The sequence below is a fragment of the Brachypodium distachyon genome, chromosome 4 (genome assembly GCF_000005505.3).
Source record: "Brachypodium distachyon strain Bd21 chromosome 4, Brachypodium_distachyon_v3.0, whole genome shotgun sequence".
Classification (NCBI taxonomy): Eukaryota; Viridiplantae; Streptophyta; class Magnoliopsida; order Poales; family Poaceae; genus Brachypodium; species Brachypodium distachyon.
The window spans coordinates 3380363-3391299 of NC_016134.3; positions in this window are offsets into that span (position 1 = coordinate 3380363).

A 10937-nucleotide genomic window follows, 5' to 3' on the forward strand; every position below is an offset into this window, starting at 1 on the left:
GTTCAAATTAAGACCTGCCGGGTGTGCCGAGGGAGTTGGCTGAGCACTCATTACATGTCAGACCAGATGCAAGACAGGTGAAGCAGCCCCTTCGATGCTTCGCCGAAGACAGAAGGAAAGTCATATCGGAAGAGAAATCCCGTCTTCTAGCTGCCGGCTTTATCACGGATGTGTTGCATCCTCACTGGCTAGCAAACCCGGTCATGGTTGAGAAGAAGAAAGACGACCCAACTTCTGCCAAGGTGTGGCGCATGTGTATCGACTACACCAGCCTGAACAAGGCGTGTCCCAAAGATCCTTTTCCGTTACCTCGGATTGATCAAGTGATCGATTCTATAGCCGAGTGTGAGTTGCTGTCTTTTGTAGATGCGTACTTTGGTTTTCACTAGACACTGTTGAACCCTAATGATCAAATAAAGACATCATTTATCACCCCGTTCGGGTCTTATTGTTATCGCACTATGCCGTTTGGTTTGAGAAATGCGGGGGCTTCTTATCAAAGATGCATGCAGAACTGCTTGCACGACCAACTCAACAAAAATGTGCAGGTATATGTCGACGATGTCGTCATAAAAACCAAGGAAAGCGCCACGCTTCTGGATGATATCCGGGAAACATTCGCAAATCTGAGGAGATTCCGGATGAAGCTGAACCCGGCCAAATGCACATTCGGTGTGCCGGCAGGGAAGTTGCTTGGATTCATGGTATCAAGCCGAGGTATCGAAACAAATCACGTGAAAATTGCCACCATAGAAAGAATGAAACTGCCGAAATGACTCAAAAATGTACAAAAATTCACTGGATGCTTAGCATCACTAAGTCGCTTCGTTAGTCGACTGGGTGAAAAGGCAATGCCCTTATACCAGCTGATGAAGAAACCGTCAAATTTATGTGGACGCAACAGCCAGACGTGGCTTTTCAAGAGCCTGAAGAAGATGATTTCTACGGCACCAATATTAGCCTCGCCAATGGAGAAGGAGCCAATGCTGTTATACATAGCAACAACGAACCAAGTCGTTAGTGCCATCATCATGGTGGAAAGAGATGAAGATGACAAATCCGTGCAAAGGCCGGTATATTACTTGAGCGAGGTGCTATCGTCGTCTAAGCAAAATTACCCCCATTACCAGAAAATGGCGTATGACGTGTATATGGCGGCAAAGAAACTGAAGCATTACTTTGAGGCACATCGGATCCGAGTTATATGCAAGGCGCCCGTCTCGGAAATCATGAGTAATAAAGACGCGAGCGGCTGGGTCACAAAGTGGGCTGTCGAGTTAGCACCCTATGCACTGCAGTACGACAGACGGGATGCCGTGAAATCTTAGGCTCTAGCGGATTTCTTGGTGGATTGGGCCGAGATGGTAGTCCGGCAAGCTTCCGGCAATTGGGATGCATTGGATGCCAATATGGCGCAATACATTTTCCATGTTCAAAGATCAGTGGCCACTTCGAAGGGCATATACCGCGGGCGGAGAACGAAGCAGCCGACACATGGTCAAAACTCGGCTCAACACGACAGGCCATTCCAGCTGGTGTGGCATTGGAACATTTACGCTAACCATCCATCAAGCCATCGCCAAAGTCGGAGTCAATCTTTATCGCAGCGAGCTCTGAAGCTGACGTCACCCCCATGAACATTGACAGTGGCAGCGGTTCTGGTAACCCGGAGACTGAGCGCCTTAACTCGGCAGAAGCAATGGCGGTTGAGCCAATGGAGATAGACGTACCGAATGAGCCGATTTTACCACTCGTCCCGTGCTGGCTTGGGCACAACCGATAATGTCCTACCTAAAAGATAGGAGTCTCCCGGAAGAGGAGGTGTCGGCAAGGCAAATTCAGAGAAGGGCGAAGGCGTACACCATCATCAATGGCGAGTTATACAAGAGGAGTGTCACTAATGTACTACAACGATGCGTTGAGCCGAAAGAAGGGCAAGAGATACTCCAGGATATTCATCAGGGAGTGTGTGGACATCATGCATCTTCAAGAACGCTAGTGGGCAAGGCATTCCGGCATGGTTTCTACTGGCCAAATGCACTACAGGAAGCAGAAGACATAGCCAGGAAGTGCAACGGCTGCCAGAGGTATGCCAGCAAAATTCATATGCCGGCATCCGAACTCAAGACTATTCCAATCACTTGGCCGTTTGCGGTTTGGTGTTTGGATATGGTGGGACCTTTCAAGCGGGCGCGAGGAGGCATGACGCATATCTTGGTCATGGCCGACAAGTTCACCAAATGGATTGAGATAAAGCCGATCCGAAAGTGTGACGGCAAGACCGCGTTGTCATTCCTGAAGGACATCATCTTGAGATATGGGTACCCGCACAGTGTTATCACGCATAATGGAACGAACTTCGCGGAGGGACCTTTCGCGCGGTTTTGTGCGGAAAAGAAAATCCGGCTGGATATCGCTTCTGTGGCACACCCTCAGTCCAACGGACAAGTTGAAAGGGCAAACGGTATGGTTTTAGCCGGCATAAAACCTCGGCTGATTGAACCACTGGAACGTACTCCGGGATGCTGGCTGGATGAACTCCCAGCTGTGCTATGGAGTCTCAGGACGACTCCCAATCGCTCTACAGGCAATATGCCATTCTTCCTCGTATACGGGGCGGAAGCTGTCTTACCAGCCGACATTGAACATGACTCCCCGCAAGTGACCATGTATACCGAAGCCGAGGTAAAGGAGGCCCGAGAAAATGATGTTGACCTGCTCGAAGAAGCACGGGAGTTAGCTCTATCTCGCTCGGCCATCTATCAATAGTACCTAAGGCATTATCACAGCCGAAAGGTCAGTCCGCGAGTATTCCGGGAAGGAGACCTCGTTCTCCGACTTGTGCAGCGCACAGCCGGCATGCACAAACTGTCACCCCCATGGAAAGGACCCTTCATCGTGAGCAAAGCGCTTCACAATGATTCCTACTATCTTATAGATGTGCAAGATCCCAAGGCGAACAGGATGGACCGATCAGGCGAGGAGACCAAGAGGCCATGGAACGTGGCTTTGCTTCGTCCGTTCTATACTTGAGAGATGAGTATTTATATCGTTTTCTCCTTATGTTGAATGTTTTAAGACAATGAAATTGTTCTCCAGGTTCTCAAAAGGAACTTGGGGACTTCCATGTTATTTAAATGATGTGTTGCAATTATCTTTTGTATTTCGGCATGGCTTACTTGTGTAATCTTATGTCGCTTTAGTAGTGTGTCGGTCTCGAAAATCCCCTCTATGACTTCGCTGCTGTCCGCAACCCGGCTTCATGGCAAGCTAGAGACGGTATGAGATAACCGAACACATGAAAAGCGATTGCGGAAACAAACAAAGAAGCGACCCGAAATGTGCATTGTCTTAACCCGGCATTTCTTTTTTAACTCGGGTATTGCTAACGAATTCGTCGAACGCTGTCGTAGCACGGGGCTTTGCCACCGGGGATGCACGGACACCCCCTTTTTGGTTCAGCAGTGGGCGACGGGGATCGCTCCGGCGATCGCCGGCGAGGCCAATGCGAAGCGTGCCAACACACGATGAACACGAGCGCGCGTTTTTACCCAAGTTCGAGCCATCCGAAGGTGTAAAATCCTATGTCCTGCTTGTCTAAGCTAGTATTGACAGGAGAACAAGTGTTTACAGGTTGCCGGGGGGAGCCCCCGGTTGCTCTCTTTTTGGCTAAGTGTCCTTTGATACTTTGGGCTACTGCTAGCGTGGTACTACGAGTTGGTCCAGCGAACCCTTTGACCGTTGACGGGGGTCCTCCTTTTATAGCCAAGGGGATACCACAAGTGCCACGGTGCATGGTCTACAAGTGGTGAGCAGGGAGCTCGGGCAGCTCCTCCTCAATGTGCTGGCACATGCAAGAGTAGTAGCCCTGTAACTAGGGGTCTAAAGGTCTAAAAACTACTCTTGAGCAGTCACTGTTTGCTTGACTTGATGGGGATTCCCCTTTCTGTCAGTTCATTAAATGCGCCGTGCGCCTCACTCCTTCTCCTGACGAACCCTGCACATAGGGTGCCTGCCGTGCGCCCACGTGGCGTCGCTGTTCTGCTTGCTCAGTCCCGCTCTCGTAACGGAAACCTGCGCCCGGGAATGCCCCTCCCGGCAAGTAGCTTCTCGGGAGGCTCCCAGGCGGGAATTCTCCCCCGAAGCCCCACTAGTCCTGCCGGGCTGGTAGCTTGCCGGACAGCTTGTACACTATTGCCCGGGGTGTGATCCTCCTGGGGAGCAAGCGAGGCGACCCACGCGTCGTGCAGCGGTGGTACCCCGGGTGCCACTGGTGCGACAAACGCCGATAAGGCAGACAAAAGAACCGGGGTCATAAAATTTCACTGAAAGGAAAAATGTACTCGGGGAATCGGTTGGGAATTTGATAAGCAAAAGACTTATATAAATTAAAAATATGATGTCTTACAAACAAAAGTATGTTAACCCGGTTACATATGCACCTGGCATTCCGGGGATCTGATAATTTTCAAGTTCTTTTTGCTGACATGACTAAGAAGAGATGGAGGGATTGTTGGCGCCAGAATTCGGAGCATCCGTGGCGTTGGACGCCGACTCGACGACAATCTCTTCATCGACTGCTTCTTCTTCGTCTTCGTCGGCCATCTCGGCCTCTGCCTCGGATGTCGGGCCCTCCACAAACTTATGCACATCGGCATACTGAATGAAGGAATAGGCCCGCTCTTTGCCCTTGGCGATCAACGCAGGATCCGAGAGATAGGGGGATCCGACTCGCATCGACTGCAGCATTGAGGTGTCGTACCAAGATAGTACGAACGACAACGCCTCGTCGGCGCCGACGCATGCGGCTGACTCCCGCCAATCATTGAGGTGATCCTCCACCTCGAGAAGCCACGTCGCCAGTTCCGGGATGCCGGTCGGAGCCTCTTCTCTCTGCCATAGAGCTCGGAAGGCCCGGATGCCTGCGTTCAACATATTAACCCCGAACGACTTCAGAGGCTTTACCCGGCTAAAAATGCTGACCAGATAATCCACTAAATCATATTCGAAGGGGGTTGTTCCGGCTGGATCCCTCTTCCTGCACACCTTGATCATGGCAGCTTGGGCGGTCTCGACTGATTGTGGGAATTTTTTTGACAAAAGCACAAAAAATAGTAATGAGTCTCGGCATCCTGTTACTATTACTCGGTGATCAGATGAAGAAATTTGTGTCAGGGCAGCTTACTAGTCAGCATATTGTTGATCTTGACGACCTCATGCCGAACAACCTTAAGCAGCCGGGTCTTCTCAGTATCCTCCTTCTCGGCGGCAGTGGCGCGGGTCTCGATCTCGGCGACCAGACCCTTGCATTTCTGCACCTCGCTCTCCAGGCAGATCTTTTCATCGGCCTGGGTAGAGAGGGCCGAGGTGAGTTGACCCACCTCAGTCTTATGCGCCTCCGTCTGCGCCGTGACTTGTGCCTGCAGCCGGGCCACTTCCTTCCGATGCTGCTCGGCTAGCCGAGTCTTCTCATCTGTGTAGCAGACATATATTACAGAAGCTAGAGTTTAAAGTGGATGGAGCTTGAATAAGGATAGGATGATACCTTGGACTTTGGCGACGCGCTTCAGGAGCTCCGCCACTTGAGCATTGTCCCCGGCTGTGAACAAGAGCACGTGTTAGGTTTCGCAACGCATTGATACTCGAACAAAGGTTTTATGGCAGTAAAATATATTTACTCTGGCTCTCGCGATCGGCTTTCAAGGCCTCATGCTCCGCCTCCAACTTCTTGTACTTTGCTAGCAAAGTCTTGAAGGTGGCGGTGCGCTTATTTATGCAGGACTGCAGAACGATGATTCACCGATAAGTTTATGCCAGTAAGAAGTCAACAACTATTCGCTTCAGGCCGACTATTCTAAACCCGGCCTGAATCTCGGGGAATATGTGTTTTAAGTTTCTAAAGCTTCAGGCTGATTATTCTAAACCCGGCCTGAATCTCGGGGAATAAGGGTTTGAAGTTTCTAAACCTTCAGGCCAACTATTCTAAACCCGGCCTGAATTTCGGGGAATAAGTGTTTGAAGTTTCTAAGTGTTGCAGACTGTTTGAAGTTTTAAGGGGATAAGCTTCAGGCCGACTAATTCTTACTCGCCCTAAACCTCGGGGACTAGGAGTATGAATACTATACTGGAATTAAAAGTAAAATCTTTTAAGGAATTCTTCGTGCCTCTGCAGATCGGGTGGCCTCAAACAAGCCACCTTTGCTTGGTATATCCGGGCAGACACCGATTCTGGAGTCGCTGCAGGTGGAGGTCCCACCAAGGGGCTTTGCCGCGCTGACTGGAGGGTGCTGGAGGTCATCTCATAGTTGTCGGCGCTGTTCCAGTCCATTACGAACTGGCCCAGCGACCCCCAGCTGTGCCCGCTGGTCGTCCTGAGGGGAACTCCCTGGTGCCTCCGGGTAGGCTGCGGGTTGGAAGAATCTGGAGGCGCTGATCCCGCCGGGATAGCAGAGCCCTTAGCCTTCTTGGCTTTTGCCACAGCAAGCTGAGTAGCTTCCGGCTGCGGTGGTGACGATGGCGGCGTCAGAGTCGGCTGTGGTCCTTTGGGTTCTTGGGGCCCCGTTGCCGGTTGTTGTGGTGTCTCCGTGACCTGCGGCTCCAACGAAGTCTCAGCCGTTGCCGAGGAAGGAGCAGCACCGACTGCCGAGGTCCCGGCCGCGGGCATCCCGGCTGGGACGTGTCGGATCCGCAGCAGTCTTGGTCTCACCCCTGGCCTGGTTTGCAACCTCGGCGCGGGGAGATGGAGCCGCCGGGATCTCAGACACGATACACGTCTGAGATTGCGTGGCCGTCATAGCCGCCCTGTAGAAGTAAAAGTTAGTCATCTGCGTGACAATAAAGAAGAAAACTGACATCAAGGATCGAGATAGTGTTAGCCTTACCTGGCGATCAGGGGTTTTGGCTTGGGTCCACGGCAAGCAGTCTTCTTCCGCTTAACAGTCTGCGGAAGATCCTTCTCGGCGGCGCGCTTTGGGATGGCGCGCCTCTCTCGGCCCGATGCCTCAATGGCAGCCGGACGCGACGTCTCCGCGGCAGCAGGCTCGTCCGATTCGACTGTTCCCGGAACAGTGCAAGTGTAAGTATCTTGATGAGGAATGTTCTAAGGATTATGAGAAGATAACGGAGATCCTTACATTCGACGCGACGAGGGCCGGCATGGGCTATCGGCATGTGGTTCTCTGAATCCGGATCCTCATGATCGATGGTCCTGCGCGGGACCGCGAAGCGTTTGTCCAGGGATTTCCCGTCTTCGTTGCTTTGACGGGCGAACCTCTGCACAAAAGAATCAAGTGCCGCCGAGTTATGTCTTAATCAAAGTAAAGCCAGTATAACCATATGTCGGATGAGAATAGAAGATACATATAAACAAAAAACTTACCGGGGGCGCACGGTGCTTCTGGCTGTATGCCGGCATACCCCAGTTCCAGCGCTCCGGCATGCTGGTCTTCGCAATTGCTTTAACCCGGCGCCGGACTTCAACCTGGTCAAGCCGGACGGTCGACACCCGGTCCGGGTCGAACTGACGCCGTAGAAGCACATTTTGTGTAACTGGCGCTGAAGTGGGCACAGCCACCGGTATACAAAAGTCACCAATAGATCATCGGTCGTCATCCCCTCCTCCTTGAGCTCGAGGATGCCGGCATGGATTTCGTTGATCTCGGCGTTGGTCTCCTTCGGATCGAACGTCCAGTTTTTCTTCTCCTCCGGCGGGCTGACTACAAATTCCGGCAAGTTGATCTTGTCAGCTTCGGAGGAGTTCTTGACGTAGAAGAAGGTCTTGAGCCATTTTTTACAAGACTCAAGACCTTGAATCCAGAGAAACACCAAACCCCGGCGAGGTATGACAGTGGCGGCGCCGCACTGGGTCATCGGCTTAGCGGCGCCAGGATTTTCTTTGTCGGGAAGAACTTGGGGCCGGAACATGAAGTACCTGGCCCACAAGTCTACGGAAGGCCAGAGGCCGAGATAGGACTCACAGCAAGTGACGAATACCGAGAGCGTGAGAATGGCATTCGCCAAAAGATGGTGTGGCTGGAGGCCGAAAAAGTCTAAGAAATTTCTAAGGAAATCGCTGGCCGGGAGGGCAAAGCCGCGTTCAAAGTGAGCGAGAAACACTACATGCTCACCAGGCTCCGGGGTCGGCACAGTCTCGTCGCGGGAATCCGGCACTCCACGTCCTCCGGAATCCGCCGAGAACGGCGGAGCCACGCAACGTCCGCCGGGGAGACGTCGGAGCTCTCCTAGCCGGCTCGCTCCAAGCCTGTCCTCTCTTCCATCTGTTGAGCAGCAGAGTCGACGGCGGCGGGGTTTCGGGAAGAAGAACCCATGGTTGGGAGCAGATCTAGGGTTTGCTGTTTTCGGTGAGAGGATGCTCGCGCGAGGCTCGGGCGAGCAAGGAAGTGCAGCAGAGACTCAAGCGAGCGCGAGAGAGCTTGCGGCTGCAAGTTCGGTGGCGGAGAGCTAAAGACCGCAGCGGCGGAGGACCTTCGGGCTGGCGGCAATGGCGGAGTGCGCCGGGAGCAAAGAGGCAGAGGAATGTGAGGAGGACGAGGAGTGTGAAGGGTTTTTACCCTCCCCCTCCCCCTTTACTTATACGGGGACGTATCATGTGCATCTAGAGGATTTGTACATCCGTGCATCCGGCCATACTCGACCATCCGATTAAATCACAGGGACAACAGGGCAACCGAGACTAATTTGCACTTGCACGCCCGCCTGGACATGTTGACTCCTTGAATAAACGCCCCCGTGCGATCACTCCAAGCCATCCATGTTTGGGTAGACAGTGGAGGCTTCATCCCAGAGACAATATGGTTAAAACGAGTAAAATCTCAGATGTTCAAGAACTCATATTTGAGACTGAGACCATTCATTAACCAGTCCTTCGCGGCGAGGCGAGTGCCTATCGATGCATCAGGACGTACGAAGGACCATATCTCCTTCATCGAAATCTCTAGCCTGAATAAGTGTTGAGATCACAGGGCACCTAATGCAACATCGATAACTTGTGGGGTGGGCAATGGCTGGCCGAAGCCGAGGTACGGAAGTGCGTCCGCATACCGGATGTATGTCGGCATGACTATCTTGTTTTATGAATTTGCAAGATAAGGACGAGCCCCTTAATCTCGGTCCGGGCCGAGATCTTTCAACGGTTTTATTCTGACCACGCGGCGCAAAGAAAAGCAGCGTCATCATTATCACGGGAAAAGCAGTCGTCGTTTACGTAGCGGTGCCAGGCGACTGCACAAAAGAAGCACCGAAAGAGAATATCTGACATGAGCCGGCAGAGGACAACAGTACTTGCTGCAGGATGCCAGGGAAAGTAAAGTTGTCTTGTCTCCTGCGGTACCACCGGGAGGGAACCAAACCTCGTGCCTGGCGGGGCCCAAAAAAGGTGACGTTTGTACTCGGCCCACATGTAAGTGTGACATGGGCAGCCTATAAATAGAGCACTACCCCTCTGTGAAAAGAGAGGGCACTTAGTCGTTTAGCGTTTCCCCTTCTTTTCTTCTTCTTCTTCTTCCTCCTCCTCAAGAATACAGCTCAAGGAGCACCGTTGTAAGAGTTGGTCTATCTCGGCTAATAAAAAAAACAGGAGTAGGAGTCTTTCTCGGCAAGAGGGTTCCGAACCTGAGTAAATCGCGGTGTGCTTGTGTGTTTGTGCGTGTTTCCCTTCACGCCCTCTCTCCTCCGGTTGCTCTTTCGTCCATCGGCCCCAAGTTAAGCCATCCTATGGCATCTGTCGTGACACCACAAGCACCTGAAAACTGGGCCTAGTTAATTTGAGTGATGTCGTGTATTGGATAAATAGTTCTAAAAGAGAGAATTGGAGAAATCAGTCGAATTCAAAGCACCTTATTAGAAACCAGTTGAAAACTGCGCTTTGTTAATTAGCGACCTCCTCCAGACCAAGCCCCTGCAAGCTTTCTGTCCGCATTGACATTCCATTCAGTTTTACCATTTCTGGCCGTGCTTCCTTTCGACAAACAACAAAAATTGCAACACTTCAATAGTGCGATCTGAAACTGGAAAGCCAATTGTCAGAGAATTTATTAACTTTCCATTCATTTGTCAACTCGGCATGATCAAAATAGCAGTTTCAAAGAACTTTTAGATCCCTACTTTCTGGTCCGTTCATCTGGCCCATTAAGATCCACAATTTGGCCCAGTATATGCCTTTTGCGGTACTTTCTTGAGCTTTTTAAGGTAGGTTCAAAGTTTTTTTTATTTAAAAAGCGGCTACGCATCTTAGTGGCAGCATTTTTCAGCCGATAAGAAAGCTGCTGTGTTAAGCAATTTACCGTTTCTCTAAAACAAGGAATTTTTCATGAAAAATAGGCATCATATATTCATATCATCTAAGAAATGTGACAAGAAATGATGATTGTGAATAAAAGAATTGCATAAGTGCATATTACATAACCAGGTCCAACTTTCAAATTAAAGCCAGGAATTTTTTAGGCCTAGCGGGAGAAAGTAACGCTATTTTCCTCCCCAATTTAGCGTTGTAGCACGATTTAGCAAACTATTAGCGGTACTAGTTTCTATAAAATGTTAAAAGTGCATACTTTTAATGGGAGTGGCCCGGATCTACAGCTATCCTATAGCGCTGAGATAGATGAACATGCTATTTAAAAACTTTGGGTAGGCTTCCGCTAAACCTCCTCCGTTGATCTAGAATTTTTTTGACAAAATGCCACACTTTTTTTGGAATTTGCCACAAACGCACACGTTTTCCTGTCTTAGACAAGATAAACACTTTTTTCTTTGGAACATGGACAGAATAGCATTTTTTTACCCGCTTTTTCCATCCGGACCCACATGTCAGGACGAAATTGCCCCTGCCCCTTCGCATACTTGTGGTTTCATGGATTCCAAAATAAGAGAAGAGGCATCTTCATTTTCATGTCTTCCGTAGAGTTCAATATCCTAAATAA